This window comes from Equus quagga, chromosome 7 (genome assembly GCF_021613505.1).
Source record: "Equus quagga isolate Etosha38 chromosome 7, UCLA_HA_Equagga_1.0, whole genome shotgun sequence".
NCBI lineage: Eukaryota > Metazoa > Chordata > Mammalia > Perissodactyla > Equidae > Equus > Equus quagga.
The window spans coordinates 101,206,324-101,216,477 of record NC_060273.1 but is presented as its reverse complement, the minus strand read 5'-3'; positions in this window follow the sequence as shown (position 1 = coordinate 101,216,477).

Here is a 10,154-nt window from a genome sequence, read left to right as displayed (position 1 = left end):
ATCTGGAAAAGTCTTGTGAAAAACCTCATTGACCAGCGTGTTGGCATAACTCAGCACAGTGCTGTACGCAGCACCGGAAGCAGATCGCCTGACTTGAGTCTCTTCTCTGTCAAGTACGAGCTGTGTGGCACTGGCAAGTCACTTAAGAGTGCTTCAGTTTTCTTGTCTATAAAATTAAGATAATAGTAGAGTTGTTATTAAAACTATGTTATGATTTTCATCAGCCCTGTGTACAATTGCCTCCATGGGCCCCTTCTTCCAAAAAATAATATTTTAAAAATTGTATTTTATGACTGCATTAGTATAAAGACATATATAATTCAGTCTGGATTTCTTACTATATATTCAGCCAGCCCTGGTGGTCTAGTGGTTAAGATTCAGCGCTCTCACTACTAGGCCCTGATTTCGTTTCCCAGTCAGGGAACCACACCACCTGCCTGTCGGTTGTCATACTATAGTGGCTGTGTGTTGCTGTGATGCTGAAAGCTATGCCACCAGTATTTCAAATACCAGGGGCGGCACCCATGGTGGACAGGTTTCAGTGGAGCTTCTAGGCTAGACAGACTAGGAAGAAGGACCTGGCTACCCACTTCCGAAAAAACTGGCCATGAAAACCCTATGAATAGCAGCAGAGCATTGTCTGATATAGCGCCGGAAGGGGAAAGGATGGCGCAAAAAAACCAGGCAAGGTTCCACTTGGCTGTCCACAAGGTCACTAGGAGTTGGAATGGACGCTGGGGCACTAACAAAAAATATGTATATTGTATTCATTTGTTTTCTCCCAACTCTGCAAGAAGTTAAAATGAAAACATTTTTTCATAGACCCTAGGCACTGTGCCTACCCGAGAAGTCAGCCTGGTGGGTATGAGAACTAAATTACTTAGTGCTTGTAAAGTACTTGGAACAGTGCCTGACACCGTAGTAAGCACTATATGAATGTTTGTTAATTAAATAAAAACTTAAAGTGTCAGACGAGCCAGATGTTACTTCCTTCCAAACTTCCTTGCTGCTCCCCCTGCCATGCTGATAAGTAAATTCTGGTTCAAAATAGGATTAAAAACTTTCCTATCACTAACCTATAGTTAGCAAAGCAACTCTGAAACTATAAAGGCTTCAGAACAATGAATTAAGAGCACAAATTGTGTTTCATTAAATCCCATTTTGTTAAAATTAAGCAGAGGTACGGAGCATTGTTTTCGCCTCCTCCTCCACTCAGCACAGCTTCAGAGGCACTGAGCAGGATGCTACTCAAGGTCACTCGGTCTGAAATGGTACAATTTGCTTTCTGGTTTCCAGCCTTCATTATCAGAAACAATAGCCCCAATTAATGTACCCTGTATATATGACTAAGAATGAAAAACTTGAGAGAAACTATAAGGTTTTTTTCTCCCTCGCAGATTAAAACACACAAAAAAAGAATGTTATAAGATACAGCGGTCATTCTTTTCAAGAGTTACGTTCACATTAAATGCATAACAGACAACTGAATTTTCCTTATGGTAATTCATTCCATCGTATAGGAAGGCGAAAAGACAAATTCTGCCCTCCGTTAACTTCCTCAAGATCAGAAAAACGTGTCATTGCCTTTATTTCCCCTCTCAAGGACTAACGCGGGCTTAGAACATAGTCAACAGTTTGTCCTCATCCTTGGCCATTTGAGTCAAATGGACCCTCACCCACATATAAAACAAGACTAAAACAGCAACGATCATTTAAATTTGGGTTCAAAATGCCCTAGCCACACTTTTATCTTGATTTCGACTTCCTTGTGTTTCTCTTGTCTCCCCTGCTTCAAAGCCTGACTCCTTGCCCAGCTCTGGCCTCCATGTTTGCCCATGGATTCGGTGTTCACCCTCACTTCCCCGTGGGCTGACGACCTAACTCACTCGTTGGACAGTCATAACCTACCCCTCTCACCAGGGTTGGCTACATAAATTGTGGCGCCCAGAGCAAAATGAAAATGTGGGACCTCTTGTTTAAAAAGCAGAAGAAAAAGCTTTTTTTCCCTTTTTTGCATTCTCTCTCTCAACTTGTCGTGATTTTTTAATTTGCTATTTGATGGTCACTCCCTTGTGTGTGAGGATGCTTGCAGGATGAGTAAGACTCAGTCCTACAACTTAACACGTGGCAGATGTGAGCAAATCATGCTGGCCCCAACTCTTCCTGCCTCGCACCCCTGCAGCCAGGGGTGTAGGGTGCCAGTGGTTGCTCGGGTTGGGGTTGGGGAATGGGGTTGCTGGCAGCTGAGATCCCATATTCCTGGAAGGCAGGAGGTATGGGAAGGAAGATTGCTTGTGAGCCAAGGCCTCAAGCCCCTGGTTCATGCTCCATTGCCCCATCTGACTTCACTTATAAAACATAAATTCAAAAATAAAATTACTAAAAATTTCAAGATGGTGATCACAGAGCATTAAACTTCCAGAGTGGAGTCTTTCGGAGCAGAGAGCCCTATGCAACCTCACTGGCAGCACACTCATGAAGCATGAGCCCTGTGTGCCACCTTTGAATCTTTAATGCACACTTAGGAGCTCAAAATCCAATCCCTACTTGGGCCTCTTGGCCAGAGCCCAAGTCCTCTGTGAGGCAGTTTGAGTCAGATGCTGTCCTTCTCAAACAACGTCAACTCATGACCAGAATTCCAGAATGCAGCCAAGTTATTCCTTGTGTTTCTTGCTTTACTCTGTGTATCTGGCTTCGCTGGATCCACATACTCAACGTGAACAAGTACCTCAAAACAAGAAATGAGTGAGCTGCACTTTTCTCAGGCCAGGCTCTGCTTCCCTCTCTGGAAGCATTTCCAAGTGTCTGAGCTCCTAAGAGGACTGTTGGACCAGATCCCATTACAGGCATAAAACTAACAGGATACCCTTCATTGAAGACCTTTTTCTTTTTCTTCTTTTTCCCTTCCTTATCTTTCTCTAGCTCCATTCTCTTACTCATATTTCAAGTTAGACTGTGTTGAGTATAGGAAGTCACTGTTTGTTATTAAAAGAGACATTCTGACCCAGCCATGACAAGATAGAGAATTAAACAAAACCCATTGTAATGCCCGTCAGAGTAATCTGAGTAAGCTCTAGGGGTTTTACGGTAACCAGCCATGTGCTTCTGGCTGCCAGCTCCTAGATTAAATTTCTCCGCTACCAGTAAATGTTGGAGAAATCTTTGCCAATTCTTTGGAGAAATTAAAACAAGATGCACTCAGATCAGATATACCATATTTGTTTTAGATGAATTTATAGTTGCTTTATCTTGAGCATTTTAAAAAATCTGTTAGACTCAAAAGAGTTTGAATTTAAATATGAAAGTTATGGTTGTCTTTAGCTAATTCAGTCAATGCCTTATCCTTTTATCAGTCGCATCAGATGAAATCATATTACTTCTCATTCCATATCATAGTTTTAAAATGAAAAAGATCTTGAAATCATCTCATCTACTCATTTCATTTTACAGATGAGGAAACTGAGACCCAGAGAGGTTAAGCCCAGAGTCATGCACAGCATATTAGGTGTGTCAAGAGCACAGCTGGAACTGGCTTCTGGCTTCCTGCCAGCCCTGCCCTGATTCTATAGCACAATGACTCAAAGAATCAGAAGAAATATAGAAATGTTATTTGGATATATAGAAAGTTACTTTCTGATTTAATGGCAAAAACATTAGCCTCAAATAAATAATTTAAAACTCTTGTTATGTAAAAATTGAAAGGCCAACTGCAAACTGGGAAACATTCAAAATTTGCAACACACTAACCATATTGTTTTTATTCAATTAAAAAGCACTTACGTGCTTCCGTCCTTACAAATCAATAAGCCTTAGCATTTGAGCTTATCCAGAATCTTGCTTGTTTGTTCCTTTCCAGGATCCCATGTAATGATTGTTTGGGGTCAATGAAACGCTGGTGTTACTTTTGATAATCATGTACTAGAATGACTTTCACTAAGTATGACTTTAGCAAAAATGACCAAAATAAGGTTTGATTTTTAATTCATGTCAAATATATTGCATCAGATGCTAAAGAAGGAGTTGGGCAATGGCCATAGAGCTGGGCATAGCTGGCCTGAAACATGGCCTGGGGTCCAGGCACACTGGGCTGGACTCATCCTGACCCAGTTGCTGTTCTCAAGAGAAAGAAGTGACTCTTTTTCTAGCCCCATAATACCTACCCTGGCTGAATGATGATGGAGAAGTATGCCAATTAGGATGCAGCTGTTGTGAAGTCTGGAGGGGTCTAGAAAGCCATTGCCCATGCTATTCAGCAGCAAGAAATCCCTCTGTGGCTTGGAAGCCTCCCCTGTTCCAGCAAAGGAAGCTCTTCCTGGTCTGAGAAGTCTTTGACAACAGTGAAGAGAGGCCCAGGAGAAAAGTATCCATGAGAGGATTGTTTCCAGAAAAAAAGAAATGCAAGAAGCTCAAAGAACACCTGGATAGGGCTGGAGATTGGGAGTATCCCATGGATGCTTGGCTAAGCTGGCCTCCTTCATTTGCCGGAGGACATGGTGAATGCCCCCTGATTTGGTGGCGTGCCTGATCTGTCACTGGCACTGAAGCCTTTTGAGCCATTTGGATATAAGATACCACATGACAAATGCCTATCTATCTTACCATGTTTCCCATCACCCAGAAGCAGCCGGCCCAATAGAATGGTGGGATGGCCCATTGAAAACTAGTTTACATTGTCAGTTAAAATACAATATCCTGAAAGCATGGGTTTCTGTCCTACAGGATACAGTAGATCAGTAACCAGTATTTGGTGCTCTTTCATCCATAGCCAGCATACGTGGGTCCAGGAATCAAGAGGTACATGTTGGAGTGGCTCCCGTCACTATTACATCTAATAACCTTCTTGCAGAATTTTTGCCTGCCGTCTGTGCAATAGTGGTCTGTACTGGCTTGGAGGGAAGAATGATTTCTTTTGAGTACGCAACAATGGTTACATTGAATTGGAAATTGAGACCACCACTTGGGTATTTTGGGGTTCTCAAGTCCCTGAACCAACAGGTAAAGAAGGAGATTACTCTACTGGCTAGCATGATTGATCCTGACTACCAGGAGGCAATTGTGTTGCTACAATAAAATGGAGGTAGGGAGGACCATGTCCAGAACTCAGGGGATTCTCTGGGTTGTACCTTAGTACTTCCATGACCAATTATAAAAATTAACGGAAAACTCCAGCAACCAAGAAAAGCAGAACCACTGAGGATTCAGATACTTGTGAATTCATTCTGCCATTCATTCAGAAAGGAATTTTTTTTGTTACCTCACCAAGTAAAGAACCAGTTGAGGTGCTGGCTGAGTGCATAGAAAACTTAGAATTGGCCAGTTTTAAAATGGGTGTGTGTGTGCATGTGTGTGTATGTGTGTTTAGCTAAAGCAGGCTAAAGCTTTTTCTGCAAAGGGCCAGGTAATAAATATTTTAATCTTTGCAGACCATATGGTCTTTGTTGCAAGTTCTCAACTCTACCCTTGTAGCCCCAAAGCAGCCAGAGACAATATGTAAGTTAATGAGTGTGACTGTGTTCCCATAAAACTTTATTTTTAAATTTGGATTTGACCCAGGGGTTGGAGTACGTTGACCTCTGATATAAACTAATTTCGTATCTCTTCTTCTCCTTCCCCTTCCTATTTTACATGATATTTTTCAGTAATAGAATGTTCTGATGAGATTTTTAATTTGAGAGCAACTAAGCTCAAAGATGGATAATGTGACTGCCTCCTAGAGGTAGATGCAATGACCGCTGAGACTGTGAGATACCGTTGGAACATTGAGATACAGTGAGGTTGAGAACACCTTCATTCACGTGAAGGAAGTTACGTTTTGTTAGGCAGAAGCCTGATGTCATTTTCCACGCATGGAAGTCCATAGGGAAGTTCTTGCATGGAAGAAAGTTGCCTGTGGATGCTGAGTAACCAAAGGAGTGGCCGTTTTCCAGCATCAAACCCACCCTTTCATACTCTGCTCTGTGACTCTGGGGCTAGGACTCCCAAACCTCAGTTCTCCTTTATCAGCAAGATCCTTGTCAGGCTTTGCCAATAGGGAGGCACTAGAGGGAGACAGCAAGGCTGGAGGAAGAAGGGACGCGCTCCTTCCTGTGTACTTTCTGTTCCTCTTTGTCTTACTATTCTTCTCACCCCATCCTAGCAATGGATTTTCGCCCCAGTGGCAGCGGCAGGTTGTTCCAGTGGCGCAGTTGATTCTGGTTGCGCTTTTTCCAACACGTGCAGAACCAGCATCATTGCATCCCCTAGAAACCCTAGCCCCAACCAGTCAGTGCCCCTCTCCTCAGAGGTCTGGGTGCCACCCCACAGACGCCACCTTCAAGCTCCTGAGGCAACACCACAGCAGAGCAGTGACCCTTCTCAGAGGTCTGAGTTTCAACTTTGCAGGGCCCCTCCTCAAGCTTCTAAACCTTGACAATCCCCATCTCTTCCATTTATTCCCCCAATTCCAGGGTGCTAGCTGCTTTCTAAGACTGCCACTATCTTAGCGTTTCCTTGTTGCCTTTTCATCTCTTCAATACTTGGTTGACAATTCTTTATATGAAATTCTCTGTTAAAATAACCATGTGTGATTTCTGTCTGCTGACTGATATAATCAATCCAACAACTCTATGAGGTTATATCCATTTTTCAGATGCGAAAAGAGAGACATTGAATAGTAAATGACTGGACCAGGGCCATACAACTAGTATGAGACAAGAATAGGGCTTTTTCTGCCTTTTTTAGACACTACACAGTTCCGCAAGGTGAAGGCAGATCTAGTCAATTGCTCTCTGTCCTCTTCTAGCAAGGAGAGTGGTATTCAAACTAGACTGGGTAGGAGCAAGGTAGGTCATGTGAATATGAGAGCAAGCACACCTGGCAACTTTAAGGGAGTTCATGACACTGGGTCCAAGTTAATTCTGTTCCAATGCACTCAAGGAGCCTGCAGACAGGATCTGAGATACTGCAGTAATCTCTAAAAACACCTGGGCTGCTGCTAGAATACTGGAGCGACTTAAAGATTTTTTCCGTTTTCTAAAATAGATGTACAGATATTTAGTCTTGACATTAATCTCCGGAAAAATCCAGGATGTACTTTTAGCAAAACTGCCTGATTCCCAAGAACAAGCATGTGAAACCAACTCAGCTCATTACATTCACAAAGTCCTCTATGATATGCTTGTGGGTAAAGTGGTGAAATGGGAAATGGATGAGGATCACAATTTTGGCATGTAAATATGCTTGTTTGGAAGCAGGGGCAAGATTTGAGGCAGTGTTGGTGCCTGGGCTGGATTCAGCAGGCGGGTTTCAAAAGGAAGAGCCAAGAACAAAGCCAAGTCTTCATCAGCACTGCTAGCGGGTGCAGGAAGGCAGCCAGGGCTCCTCCTGTGTCTCCCAGGAAAAATAAATCCAGAGTGGACTAATACCAACAGGGGTCATCAAGGTCATCCTGAGGATCAGATGAGGAAGGTGAGGCAGACCTGGGGATCATTACTAGAGGTGAGATAAATCTATCAGGCTGTGTAGTCAAGTGTTACTTTCTAAGGGAGGAGCTCCAGGTTTCCCTTTGCAACCCTGTCTCCAAGTGGTCTGTCTGCCCAAAGGATGGTGATTAATATGGCAACTGCTGTTGTCATTTGTTGGTTTCACTACCAGCATCCATTCTTCCTCCTTCTGACATCGGTTCCTTGATCTTTCATTATAGGAACACCCTTTTTTTTGCACTGGCTGCATTCTCTGTGGACATCAAGAAGTTCCACTGCCACTCCCAGCATAGGGCGGGGATGGAACCCAAGGTGGGCCAATCACATACTCTCTCCTTAAAATCTGAATCTTGATCAGAGAGACAAAAGACAAAACAATTGTTGCTGAAACAGTAGCAGCACCTTGAAAAGACTGTTCCTTATGTTCTTGATCTTTAGATCCCCAAAGCTACCTCTGTTCTCTTCTCTCCAGGCCCGATTCTTCCACTCTCCCTTTAATTTTCTGAGCTGCCTCATTTCCCTCAAATAGATCCAGTTTTTGCCAAGGATTTTGTTCATTCTGGCTACAGGTTGCTTGCTGGTAGCTAAGGAATTCTCACTGACCCCACAAGCTGTGTTGATAAGGGAAAATCTAAAGGTTCTCTACAAACTTTGGAGGATTCTCATACAGGAAAAAGACAGCGACCTTGTTCTGTCTCCGGTTGCACATATCCACAGGAAAGTCACAGGAAGCAGACTCTAACTTTTGTACGTTCAAGGACCGAGTTCATTTTCTTCACCCTTGATCTGAAGTGCCCAATACAGTGCCTGACACACAGTAGGTGCTAATTAAATGTCAGTTGCATGAGTAAATGGAATAGAGAAAGAACTTTCCAACGATTGGTTTAACAACAGAATTGCTACATCATGGAGTAGTGAGCTCTTTGTCACGGCAGAGATTGAAATAGAGCCTAGATCTCTCAGGATGACCAAAAAAAAAAAAATCCTGCATTGAAAAGGCGGTTTCCAAAAAGCATTCTACCGGCTTTGTAATTCCATAATCATTTCTTATTTGCTTTTAGAAAATATATTTTAAAGTAAAAATAGAACACTGTCTGCGTTATTATAGAGAGCACAGACTAGGTGGTCAGAACAAAAAGTATATATTTTTTCAATGTTAGGAGGGCATTTCTTCACATGCCCACAAAATAACCAGCAAAAGCTGTAGCAGGAGATGTAAACCATTGCTGGGCTTGTTTGCAATGACCTACACTTGATCTATTTTTAGTCTCAAGGAAAGTGAAATAATGAGAAAATAGATAGTTTGGTTGCCATGGTTATTCCTATCCACCAGCTCATCTCACCACCCATTTTCCATCATTTCTGATAACCCAGTTTCCCAAAGTGATATTTTAGGAGCCTATAACCCAGGCTCTTTATTTAATGGGTTCCCCTGGTGCCACCCTCATCCAGCCACTTTTCACAGCTTCCCTTTGTCTTGCCAGTCTTCAGCATGGCTGGGGAATGGAAAATGCCCAGCCTACGGCTTCCAAGAGTTTTCAGTGCAGGTAAGTCTTGTGCTTGGCCGCAACCACTTCAGGATCTTCATGGGTTCCTGAAACTCAAGGACACATCCTTCCCTATGTCAGCAGGGCTAAAAACAATTGAGATGGTGGGTGGCTGTTTTCTTTAACACTAATTTCACTTATTTTATAAGCAGCGCACCTTGACAGGGGAGGCAGGTAGAATTTAAGAAAACACAGTCTGGAGAGTATACTACCTTGTGAAACTAGACATCTCTCTTGGTTGCTTCGGATTTCTTTAGTAGCTGACAAAGACATACCCCAACTTTTGGCAGAAGCCCAAGAGGATGGAAAAAATCCTGTTGGGGCCTCTTTGGAGACACTTTATAGGGAATTACCCTCGCTTGGTAAATTCTGGTCTGTGTCATAGCAGGTTGTGGGAGTTTGGCTTTCTATAGACTCATGCAAATTTTTTTTAAAGATATTGCTGGTGTCACACTTCTAAACACTAGGTGGCAACCTTGCCTTTTGTGTCACCAGTCAAAGCCATTATATAAAATCATATTAATGAAATAAATTAAACCACCAAATCTCAGCCTTCCTCTATCACAGTTTTATTTTAATATTGGCATCCAGATAGAACAAACAGCGAAAGGCCATCCTTAAAAGCAGGCTCAAATTAGGGGAGCATTAAATATATATAGACGAATTTTTTAGCAGCATTCATCACAATTGTTAAAATTCCCTCAGCTTCCTGCATGTGGATTAAACACTGGTTCCAGGGATGGAGGATTCTCTGGGGAACAAGAGATGAGGTCCTTGCTTTTGTGGAGCTTGCACTGAAGTGGAGGAGGCACACACTATACAAATATATGAAAATAATTTTAGATGATAACTGCAATGAAAAAATGACAGCACAGTGTAATAGCAACAGTGGGGAAAGAGATGGTGGTCAGGAAAGGCTTCTGAGGAGATGACAGACAACCCAAAGCCCGAATGAAGAGAAGGAGCCAGCCGGGCCAAGAGCAGGGGAACAGTGGTCCAGGTGGAGGGAAGAGCAGTGCAGCAGCCCTGGGTGGGGACAAGCTTTGAGTGTTAAAGAAATAGAAAGAAGATAATGTGGCTGGCGCATGGGGAGGGGAGGGAACTGGACGATAAGCAGGGGCCAGACCACGTAAGATAGTTGGCCAAG